At 42.5% G+C, this 12,882-nt stretch overlaps 1 long non-coding RNA gene across 1 annotated transcript; it reads left to right on the forward strand.

Moving 5' to 3' along the window:
• Nucleotides 1-5,871: 5,871 nt before the first annotated feature.
• LOC115158860 (uncharacterized) lies at nucleotides 5,872-9,598 on the forward strand. Its single transcript, XR_003868755.1, has 4 exons — nucleotides 5,872-6,359; nucleotides 7,839-7,957; nucleotides 8,877-8,956; nucleotides 9,382-9,598. It is a non-coding gene; the product is annotated as an uncharacterized LOC115158860 (long non-coding RNA).
• The last annotated feature ends 3,284 nt before the right edge of the window (nucleotides 9,599-12,882 follow it).

The following is a 12,882-nucleotide window of genomic DNA, read 5'->3' on the forward strand; positions in this document are numbered from 1 at the left end:
GTGGCGAATTTGCCAATCTTGGTGTTGGGCTGTAAGCACAACCCCCACCTGTGTACGTCGGGCCCTCATACCACCCTTATGGAGTCTGTTTCTGGCCGTTTGAGCAGACACATGCACATTTGTGGCCTGCTGGAGGTCATTTTGCAGGGCTCTGGCAGTGCTCCTCCTGCTCCTCCTTGCACAAAGGCGGAGGTAGCGGTCCTGCTGCTGGGTTGTTGCCCTCCTACGGCCTCCTCCACGTCTCCTGATGTACTGGCCTGTCTCCTGGTAGTGCCTCCATGCTCTGGACACTACGCTGACAGACACAGCAAACCTTGCCACAGCTGGCATTGATGTGCCATCCTGGATGAGCTGCACTACCTGAGCCACTTGTGTGGGTTGTAGACTCCGTCTCATGCTACCACTAGAGTGAAAGCACCGCCAGCATTCAAAAGTGACCAAAACATCAGCCAGGAAGCATAGGAACTGAGAAGTGGTCTGTGGTCACCACCTGCAGAACCACTCCTTTATTGGGGGTGTCTTGCTAATTGCCTATAATTTCCACCTGTTGTCTATTCCATTTGCACAACAGCATGTGAAATTTCTTGTCAATCAGTGTTGCTTCCTAAGTGAACAGTTTGATTTCACAGAAGTGTGATTGACTTGGAGTTACATTGTGTTGTTTAAGTGTTCCCTTTATTTTTTTGAGCAGTGTATAATAATGTACTTTCATTTTATCAACAAGAAATAAATAGGCTACCATGTGGCTTCACCATGTGGCTTTACCATGTGGCTTTTACCATGTAGCTTCACCATGTAGCTTTACCATGTGGCTTTACTATGTAAATGTACCATATAGCTTCACCATGTAGCTTCACCATGTAGCTTTACCATGTAGCTTCACCATGTAGCTTCACCATGTAGCTTCACCATGTAGCTTCACCATGTAGCTTTACTATGTAGCTTTACCTTGTAGCTTCACCATGTAGCTTTACTATGTAAATGTACCATGTAGCTTTACCATATAGCTTCACCATGTAGCTTTACCATGTAGCATTACCTTGTAGTTTCACCATCTAGCTTTACCTTGTAGCTTTACCATGTAGCTTTACCTTGTAGCTTTACCATGTAGCTTTACCTTGTAGCTTCACCATGTAGCTTTACCATGTAGCTTTACCTTGTAGTTTCACCATCTAGCTTTACCTTGTAGCTTTACCATGTAGCTTTACCTTGTAGCTTTACCATGTAGCTTTATCATGTTGCTTCACCATGTAGCTTCATCATGTAGCTTCACCATGTAGCTTCACCATGTAGCTTTACTATGTAGCTTTACCTTGTAGCTTCACCATGTAGCTTTACCATGTAGCTTTACCTTGTAGTTTCACCATCTAGCTTTACCTTGTAGCTTTACCATGTAGCTTTACCTTGTAGCTTTACCATGTAGCTTTATCATGTTGCTTCACCATGTAGCTTCATCATGTAGCTTCACCATGTAGCTTCACCATGTGGCTTTACTATGTAGCTTTACCTTGTAGCTTCACCATGTAGCTTTACCATGTAGCTTTACCTTGTAGTTTCACCATCTAGCTTTACCTTGTAGCTTTACCATCTAGCTTTACCTTGTAGCTTTACCTTGTAAAGTGATATTGATATTTAGTGATATTTATAATCGTGCTTTTAACTTATATGAAGGCTAGCCTATATCTACTTATTTCTATAGTTTCTAAAATATATTTTGCCTTCCTTGTTGAGTTTAACTAAAACAGGGTTGGGCACATTACATGAAAAATCTAATCCCTAAACCTAATAATACAATTAGCCCCTGGGCAGAATATTTAATATCCTACATGACAAATAAAGTTTAACAGAAGAAATTGAAATACAAGTTATTTAAACCTTGTAATAATTAATTTTATATTTCAATTGGCAAAAAAAAAAAATTATATGAAAAGGAGACGGAATTCCAGTTGTGTAAAGTACTTAAGTAAAAATACTTTGAAGTACTGCTTAAGTATTTTGGGTGGGTATCTGTACTTTTACTTCACTACATTCCTAAAGAAAATAATGTACTTTTTACTCCATACATTTTCCCTGACACCCAAAAGTACTCATTACATTTTGGCAGAAAACGGGTCTAATTCACACACAAAGGGAACATCCTGGTCCTCCCTACAGCCTCTGATCTGGCGGACTCACTAAACACAAATGCTTCGTTTGTAAATTATATCTTATTCTTGTCGCGTGCCCCCGGCTATCCACCAAAAACTAAATACAAAGAAAATTGTGCCATCTGGTTTGCTTAATATAAGGAATTTGAAATGGTTTATACACATACTTTTGATGCTTAAGTACATTTTAGCAATTCCATTTACTTTTGATACTTATGTATTTTGAAAACCAAATACTTTTAGACTTTTACTATTAAGGTATCTTTACTTTTACTCAAGTATGACAATTAAGTACTTTTCCCCCACTGCGGAATTGTGACTGACCTGCACAGGTAGGAAAGTGTCCAGACGACTATGTGCAGTTTGACCAGGCTAGGCTAGGCTAGGCTAGGCTAGGCTAGGCAGGTTTGAATGTTGTGGAAGCTAAATTCTAATCAATCATCAGAACCCTCCAGGCCTCAGGCTTATGGCTAATGGGTTACTGACTCCCCTTCGACCCTCAGGCTTATGGCTAATGGGTTACTGACTCCCCTTCTCCCCTCCAGGCTTCAGGGTTCCTGACTCCCCTACCATATGGCTTAAACCATATGACACAACTAATTATTGAATCCATATGGCTCAAACAGCACAGGAATTAAATCATCCACATGTATTGATCACATTTTTACTAATGCTGCATATATTTGCTTTAAAGCATTAAAGCAGTATCCAAATCCATAGGATGTAGTGATCATAATATAGTAGCCATATCTAGGAAAACCAAAGTTCCAAAGGCTGGGCCTAATATAATGTGTAAGAGGTCATACAATAAGTTTTGTAATGATTCTGTAACGGTCGTCGTATGAAAGGGACCAAGGCGCAGCGGGTTGAGTGCTCATTTGAACTTTTAATTTAGAACACTGAAAACACAAAATGCACAGTAATGCAGGCTACACACAGCAATGCACAAACAACTTCCCACAAAGGGACAGGTGAAACAGGGCTACCTAAGTATGACTCTCAATCAGCAACAACAATTCCTGATTGAGAGCCATACCAGGCCAAACAAAGAAATACACAACATAGAAACCATAGAAATACAAAACAAGAACATTACCCAAAAACCCGGAACACATAAATTAAATACCCCTCTTACATAAATACATATCCCATTAAACCCCGAACCACATAAAACAAATACCCCCTGCCACGTCCTGACCAAACTACAATAACCAATAACCCCTTATACTGGTCAGGACGTGACAGATTCATATGTTGATGATGTAAAGAATATTTGCTGGTCTATGGTGTGTAATGAGGAGCAACCAGACGCTGCTCTTGACGCATTTATGAAGCTACTTATTCCAGTTACTGAATAAGCACACATCCATTCAGAAAATGACTGTAAAAACTGCTAAATCCCCTTGGATTGATGAGGAATTGAAAAATTGTATGATTGAGAGGGATGAGGCAAAAGGTATGGCAATTAAGTCTGGTAGCCCAACTGATTGGCAAACATAGTGCAAATTAAGAAATCATGTGACTAAACTAAAGAAAAAGAAACTACACTATGAAACAAAGTTAAATTATATAAAAAAATTATAGTAAAAAGCTTTGGGGCACCTTAAATGAAATTTTGGGGAAAAAAGCCAACTCGGCTCCTTCATTTATTGAATCAGATGGCTCATTCATCACAAAACCCACTGATATTACCAACTACTTTAATGACTTTCATTGGCAAAATGCCAGCAACAAACGCTAACACTACACATCCAAGTATATCGGACCAAATTATGAAAGACAAGAATTGTACTTTTGAATTCTGTAAAGTCAGTGTGGAAGAGGTGAAAAAAAATTGTTGTCTATCAACAATGACAAGCCACCGGGGTCTGACAATCTAGATGGAAAAGTACTGAGGATAATAGCAGACGATATTGCCACTCCTATTTCCCTCATCTTCACTTTAAGCCTACAAGAGAGCGTGTGCCCTCAGGCCTGGAGGGAAGCTAAAGTCATTCCGCTACCCAAGAATAGTAAAGCCCCCTTTACTGGCTCAAATAGCCGACCAATCAGCCTGTTACCAACCCTTAGTAAACTTCTGGAAAAAATTGTGTTTGACCAGGTACAATGCTATTTTACAGTAAACAAATTGACAACAGAATTTCAGCATGCTTATTGGGAAGGACACTCAACAAGCATAGCACTTACACGAATGACTGATGATTGGCTGAGAGAAATTGATGATAAAATGATTGTGGGGGCTGTCTTGTTGGACTTCAGTGCAGCTTTTGACATTATCGTTCATAGTCTGCTGCTGGAAAAACGTATGTGTTATGACTTTACACCCCCTGCTATAATGTGAATAAAGAGTTACTTGTCTAACAGAACACAGCGGGTGTTTTTTAATGGAAGTCTATCAGATATAATCCAGTTAGAATCAGGAACTCCCCAGGGTAGCTGTTTAGGCCCCTTGCTTTTTTCAATTTTTACTAACAACATGCCACTGACTTTGAGGAAAGCCAGAGTTTCTATATATGCAGATGACTCAACACTAAACAGGTCGTCAGTTACTGCAGCGACTGAAATGACCACAACACTCAACGAAGAGCTGCAGTTAGTTTCAGAGTGGGTGACAAGGAATAAATATTTCTAAAACTAAAAGCATTGTATTTGGAACAAAGCACTCACTAAACCATAAACCTCAACTAAATCTTGTAATAAATAATGTGGAAATTGAGCAAGTTGAGATGACAACTGCTTGGAGTAATACTAGCTTGTAAACTGTCATAGTCAAAACATATTGATGCAGTAGTAGCTAAGATGGGGAGAAGTCTGTCTATAATAAAGCGATGCTCTGCCTTTTTAACAGCACTATCAACAAGGCAGGTCCTACAGGCTCTAGTTTTGTCGCACCTTGACTACTGTTCAGTTGTGTGGTCAGGTGCCACAAAAAAAGGACTTAAGAAAATTGCAATTGGCTCAGAACAGGGCAGCACGGCTGGCCCTTGGATGTACACAGAGAGCTAATATTAATAATATGCATGTCAACCCTGGCTGAAAGTGGAGGAGAGATTGGATTCATCACTACTTTTATTTATGAGAGGTATTGACATGTTGAATGCACCGAGCTGTCTGTCTAAACTACTGGCACAGAGCTCGGACACCCATGCATACCCAACAAGACATGCCACAAGAGGTCTCTTCACAGTCCCCAAGTCCAGAACAAACTATGGGAGGCACACAGTACTACATAGAGCCATGACTACATGGAACTCTATTCCACATCAAGTAACTGACGCAAGCAGTGAAATTTGATTTAAAAAACAGATAAAAAAACACCTTATGGAACAGTGGGGACTGAGAAGCAACACAAACATTGGCACAGACACACACACACACACACACACACACACACACACACACACACACACACACACACACACACACACACACACACACACACACACACACACACACACACGATAACATACGCACTATACGTACACATGGATTTAGTAATGTAGATATGTGGTAGTGGTGGAGTAGGGGCCTGAGGGCACACAGTGTGTTGTGAAGTCTGTGAATGTATTGTAATGTTTTAAAATTGTATAAATTGCCTTAATTTTGCTGGACCCCAGCAGCTAATGGGGATCCATAATAAATACAAATGCAAAACATATGATACAGCTAGTGACTGAGTCCATATGGCTTAAACCATATGATACAACTAGTGACTGAGTCCATATGGCTTAAACCATATGATACAACTAGAGCACAATACTTTTTAATGCTCTTTCAACGTGCACTTAATCTCTGCTTCTCCACACACCCGAGAGTACTGGATAGGCCTAGCATACATTTGAATGTATTTTAGTTCTTAAAGGCCATGCTTCATTTTAACCCCCCCCCCAAACACAGTAATCATTGTATAAATATGTATCAGTCTGATAGTTTGTCACTTTCTTTTTCTATTTTCGGCATTGTAAATTAGATACACGATTGATTAAATACTGCCGGGCTGCACACGCACCATAAACACATTGTCCTTGATTGACGTAGAGACAGGTGAATACTTTTGTTACGCTGAGCCATTTGATTGCCCGACGACACCAGAAGGCTGTGTGCGAGTGTGTTGTTTCATTCGACTTTTAACCTAGAAGAAGTCCGAAAGACGGGAGTAGGCAAGAAGGAATGGGGGGAGAGAAGAATGTCGAGTTGGTTAGAAAAAGCATGGTAAGCTACTGAGTGAGTGTCTTGATAGCTAGCTAACGTAAACTCACTCACCTTTGTACATCACCTTGGTCTGTACAATTGACCATATTTTAGCGCCCCAAAAATGTAATACTTCCAGATCAACTGTAATGTCAATACCATTGTGAAGCACAATTTCTCCCCTTTCCAACTAAATCAATGACATGAGCTCCACGCTGCCTGTTTCTGCATAATTCAAGAAGGCAATGAGCTCCATTGGGTCTTTTTAAAAATGGCGGGTGGGGAAGCGAAACTAATGCGTGATAGCGAGAAGGACAGGTGTCGTGTGGGAAAACTGCTTTTTTTCATTCGATCTATCCAAGTTTTCACCTTATCGCCTCTAAAATGTAAATAAAACACTATAAAGAGTCATGACATACCTATTTGAAGGTTTGTGTCGAATTTGAATCGGGTTTTTAGGGCGGTGCTAAAGTGATCTTCAGAAGTAAATAGCGGCTTTGAGAGTCATGATCGCATGCAGTGATGACGCAAAAAATGACTAGGTATCCCGCCCTTACCCCCTGTCACTGTCCATTTCTTGTTTTTGAACGATGAGAGAAGTGCTACACCTGGTGGAGAGAGATTGTAAGAAAGAAATAGTTGCTTTATGCGTGCTATACATTACAGCATGACACGTCATGATGTAACGGAGGGTCAGTTTTTTCAACTTTTCTCCAATACTATAGAGCCATTACCATGTCGATCAACGCTTGAATAGAAACGTAATTCACACCCCAGATTTTGAAGTCAACACAGTCGCTACAGTCCCATTAGTTTTCTTTGCAGCCTCGTTTGACTGTTGCGCACATTTGTACGGAATGGGGTGAGTTTACATTAACTGCCTAGTTGGTTAGCTTGCTGTGTTTTACACTTAGCTAGCAAGATAATGAACTAACCCTCAATTATCATTAAACCATTATCTAGCTAGCTAGCTAGGGTACCTCAATATCTGTCAGATGTAAAGCAAGCAGGATCATGACATGTGTCACAAACAATGCATGTTGGATAGCTAGCTCACATTAGCCAGATCATATTAGCAAATTAACGCTTTGAGGTGAAACCTACTTTCTGAATCAAGCAATAGAGTCACTACTTCTTGAATTAATAGGGTTGTCATACACCTAGTTAGCTAGCTACATAGGTTAATCACTATATTTGTATCAGTTTTGGCTGCAATATTAGTCCTCAACAATGACAGGCATCTAGCTAAGCTAGCAGCTAATTACAGTCAAATAAGGAGCATGTTATCATGAATAAGTCAAGGTAGCAATTGTTAGTGAGATGTGATTTCATAATAGTTTATTTATGAATTCACATGGATGCCATGTCATTTGTTGTAGCCATTATCTCAAAATGGCATGCATATTTGTCATCAGGTCTATTGTTGTCATTTCATGAAGTAGGCAAACTGATACATGAATCCTAAATACAGGTACCAATTTATTTTGTTAATCTCTGCAGGTTTGTCATCTGATTTATTGGTGCCTAGTGGAGATAGATGCAACCAAACTACAAGGCAGGACATTTCTCTGCATCCAGGTTGAGGCTTGCTACCAGCAGGAATATGGAGCACTCTGTCAGTAAGTCATGGACATTTTTGGCAACTTGTTTTTTTTTTCTTTCAAAATTATAATTTTATCTGGTTTATAATGGGAGCCTCAGGGATGAAAAATGTTCCGGTGGGTTACAAATGTCAGGGCCGATTTCTGGTCCCACCCCTGGTCATTATATTATTCTTTCCTTTACTTTGCATAATACATTTTCAAGAGCTAATACTCCACTCATATGAGGAGTAGAGACGCCCTATGCACCATACATCTGTCTGCTCCTGGAGTAAAGGTGGCCGCATGCTTCACAGCTGGAAGAGTTCGACATTTTGTGACGTTTTTGTTCGTTATGGACTTCGGGAAGTACATTTTTTGGGGGTTGTTCTGGCACACTTATTTCTTTCTTGAGGCAAGCCGAAGTTGGTTACCGAAGTCTACGCCCCTTCGCCGGTGATTGGTCAACAGTAGGGATTCTTCAGTAAAGTCTTTGTTGTCATTCAACGAGAGATGGCTTGTTTTCATGCACATTTTTTTATTGAGAAATACTCCACCAAACATCTTAGTTAGATGTAAAATTGCACGACTAAGATCTCCTGTGCAAAAATATAAAAATTAATAACAGATTTCTTGAGCTGTCTTAGATGAATTCTGACTATTTTGAGAAAGTGTATACTGGCTACGGCGTCTCAAAATGGACAAACAGTACAATTGTCGCTTTTTTCTCTCTCATTTTTCCAAGCGAAGGTCTTTCTAAATGGAGTATGTGAGCACTCTCGTTGGGTTATTTTGCCGACTTCAACTAGCTGCCAGACAAACAGAAGCATGCTGACGTCTTAAGTCCCTGTCAGAGAGCCTGATTAGAGGGTTAGGCAGGAGACCCTGGGCCAGCGGTAGGTCAGGGGTGAGGATTTTCTTTCAAGCACAATCACTACCTCTATCTGTCTCTCTACAGGTGCTGTAGAGATAGAATATTCCAAGGACTTCCAGAGCCTTCTGACCAACTACCTGTGATCTCTTCAGAGATAAAGAGAAGTGAACTCCACTCGTTAATAGTATACTTGATGCACTATGTAAATATATGCACATATGTAAATATATGCACATATGTAAATATCCTTCACTATGGAAGTCTGCCTGTGTGATGACATAGTATATTATCCAGGGCCAATGGTTGGATTGGATGTATGCTGCGTTCACGTCATGTCGGAAACTCTGACATTTCCTTCTTCCTTACTCATTGTAGAAAGATGATACCTGAGTTTCTCACTTGGGAAGTATCAGAATCAACCAATAGGAAGCTCTACACAAATAACTTACATTTATTTTTAACTTGGAGGTCCAGAGTTTCAGGCATGACGTGAACGCCTGCCTTACTGTACAAAACTCAGGCACTCTCCTCCCTATAAAAGTCTTCCAGACTTTTACAAAAACTAACATGTCCATCCCTCTGTCCCCAGGTGAGTCTGCTGGGCTATGGAACTCTAGAGCAACACATCAACAAACCTGCCACCTTGTTGTCAGCTGTCTGAAGACTGTTCGCTGTGGAAGGATGCAAATATCAAGGCTTTCAATGCCACATTTTGGGGATGACCAAATGCAATAAAGTTTTGTATGAACTACTAAATTTCTATTTTTTTTATTGTAAGATTACAAAACAATAAATTTTTCATAGCATGTTGGTCTTCAAATTGTCTCTAACTTCTGTGGTAGCTTAAATTTAAAATTAAATGTATGATTTAAAAAGTATAAAATAAATGCAAGTCTCATGTCCAGGGTGAATACATTTTATATAATGTTTACATACCATACATTACTCATCTCATATGTATATACTGTACTCTATACCATCTACTGCCTCTTGCCTATGCCGCACGGCGATCGCTCATCCATATATTTATATGTACATATTCTTATTCATCCCTTTACACTTGTGTGTTTAAGGTAGTTGTTGTAAAAATGTTAGATCACTTGTTAGATATTACTGCACTGTCGGAACTAGAAGCACAAGCATTTTGCTACACTCACATTAACATCTCGCTAACCATGTGCACGTGACCAATAAAATTTGATTTGATTTGAATAAATGTTTATTCATGAGTGTACAAAACATTAAGAACACCTTCCTAATATAGAGTAGACTAAGTGACTATAAGTCAACGCTTGGGTCAGTTTGTATGAATTTTAATACATGTTGACAGAATGGCTACGAGACAGAGTGTTGCTGTACTCCCAGGTAAGGTTGTTGCTACACTAGTATTCAGACATGTGTCATCATCCAAGCCCACGTCAGTAGTAACTATGACAACGAATACATGATGTACCTTGCATCACTAAGCAATGTTCACTGCACATGAAAAAATGTAACACTGTTGTTAGTGTCATTGATATATTGGAAATTCACATACAATATTCAGTTCATAGGGATTGACCGTAATACCTGTAGGGTCCCGGTGGTGAAACAACTGCTGTGCAAGGTATTGGGCAACGGCTTTCTTCCTGGGCCCGTATTTACAAATCGCCTTCAGTGTAAGATTTCTTGCAACCTTTCTCAGTCACCAATGCGTCAATAAACAAGCAGGGGAATGAAGTAGTTTGACAAAAAGTGTTCAATAGCCTTTAAAATATAGATAGCATATTCTAGAAGCCTAGCTAGGCGGTAGGAGTTAGCTAGCTCTCCCCCAGCAGTTTCAATCTAGCTACAACAGCTAGCTAATGACATTTTATCAATCAGATGAATAACTAGCAAAAATGTTTGTTTTCCAGTCGCATCTAAAGCTGCCTGATACAACTTGCCAGTTGTTAGTATGAATAGGTCAGCCGCCAGCTTGCATTGCCGAGGTCATGCCTTTTACCACAACAAATAATGTAGACATACAGTGCATTCTGAAAGTATTCAGACCCTTGGACTTCTTACACATTTTGTTACGTTACAGCCTTATTCTAAAATGAATTAAATAGAAAAATAATCCTCATCAATCTACACACAATACCCCAAAATGACAAAGTAAAAACAGTTTTTTTGATTTATTTTTAATAAATGAGCAAACAAAGACAGAAATACCTTATTTACATAACTATTCAGACTCTTTGCTATGAGACTTGAAATTGAGCTCAGGTACATCCTGTTTCCATTGATCATCCTTGAGATGTTTCTACAACTTGTGGTAAATGCAACTGATTGGGCATGACTTGGAAAGGCACACAGTTGTCTATATAAGGTCCCACAGTTGACAGTGCATGTCAGAGCAAAAACCAAGCAATGAGGTCGAACGAATTGTCCGTAGAGCGCAGAGACAGGATTGTGTGGAGGCATAGATCTGGGGAAGGGTACCAAAACATTTCTGCAGCATTGAAGGTCCCCAAGAACACAGTGGCCTCCATCATTCTTAAATGGAAGAAGTTTGGAACCACCAAGACTCTTCATAGAGCTGGCCGCCTGTAACGGCTGTCGGGAGAGAGGGTAGACCAAGGTGCAGCGGAGTTAGTGTTCATCATGATTTTAATTAACGTAAGAACACTATACAAAACTGAACAAAAACACGACAGCAAAACAGTCCTGTTAGGAAATAATCTAACAGAAACAATTACCCACAAAACCCCAACGGAAAAACAGGCACTTATGTGTGACTCCCAATCAGCAACAACCAACAACAGCTGTACCTGATTGGAAGCCACACGGCCAAAATCAATGAAACAGACAACATAGAAAATGAACATAGAACACCCACCCAATGTAACACCCTGGCCTAACCAAAATAAAGAACAAAAACCCCTCTCTATGGCCAGGGCGTTACATTACCCCCCCCCCCCCCCCCCAAGGTGCGGACTCCGACTGCAAAACCTGACTCTGAAGGGGATGGTCCGGGTGGGCCTTCTTACGGCGGTGGCTCAGGTGCGGGCAGTGGCCACCGCTCCACCCTCGGCGTCGCCCACTTAGGTAGCGCCCCTGGCCGTGCCGGAGTACTGGTGGGCGACCTTGGTTGTGCCCGGCTGGCGGGCGTCGATGGCTACGCCCGGCTGGTGGGCGGCGATGGCTGCGCCCAACTGGCGGGCGGCGGGCGGCGATGGCTGCGCCCGGCTGGCGGGCGGCGATGGCTACGTCGGACAGGCGGGCGGCTCTGGCGGCTCCGGACAGGCGGGCGGCTCCGGACAGGCGGGCGGCTCTGACAGCTCCGGACTGGCGGGCAGCTCTGACGGCTCCGGACTGGCGGGCGACTCTGACGGCTCCGGACTGGCGGGCGACTCTGACGGCTCCGGACTGGCGGGCGACTCTGACGGCTCCGGACTGGCGGGCGGCTCTGGCGGCTCCGGACCTGCGGGCGGCTCTGGCGGCTCCGGACCTGCGGGCGGCTCTGGCGGCTCCGGACTGGCGGGTGGCTCTGGCGGCTCCGGACTGGCAAGACCCACTGGAGGCCTGGTCCATTGAGCAGGCACAGGACTGACCAGGATGGGGAGACCCACTGGAGGCCTGGTCCTAGGAGGAGGCACAGGATAAACCGGGCTGTGGGGGAGCACTGGAGTTCTAGTATGGACGCTCTTTACCCACACTCCAGGCTGAATGCCCACTTTGGCCCGGCGTGGGCGGAGCGCAGGAATTGGGCGAACTGGGCCCTCCCAGCGCTCTGGAGACACAGTGCGCAGCGCCGGCGCAGGATAATCTGGACCGAGGAGGCGCACCGGAGACCAGATGCGCTGAGCTGGCACCATCCGCCCTGGCTCGATGCCTGCACTCGCATGGCACTTGCGGGGGGCTGGCCTATAGCGCACCGGGCTATGCACGTGTAACAGTGTAGGTTCCGTCCCTCTCTTCGCCCCAACCTGGGCTCGAACCAGGGACCCTTGCACACATCAACAACTGACACCCACCGAAGCATCGTTACCCATCGCGCCACAAAAGCCGCGGCCCTTGCAACTCAAGGGGAACAACCACTTCAGGTCTCAGAGCGAGTGACGTCACT

This window comes from Salmo trutta, chromosome 22 (genome assembly GCF_901001165.1).
Source record: "Salmo trutta chromosome 22, fSalTru1.1, whole genome shotgun sequence".
Taxonomy (NCBI): domain Eukaryota; kingdom Metazoa; phylum Chordata; class Actinopteri; order Salmoniformes; family Salmonidae; genus Salmo; species Salmo trutta.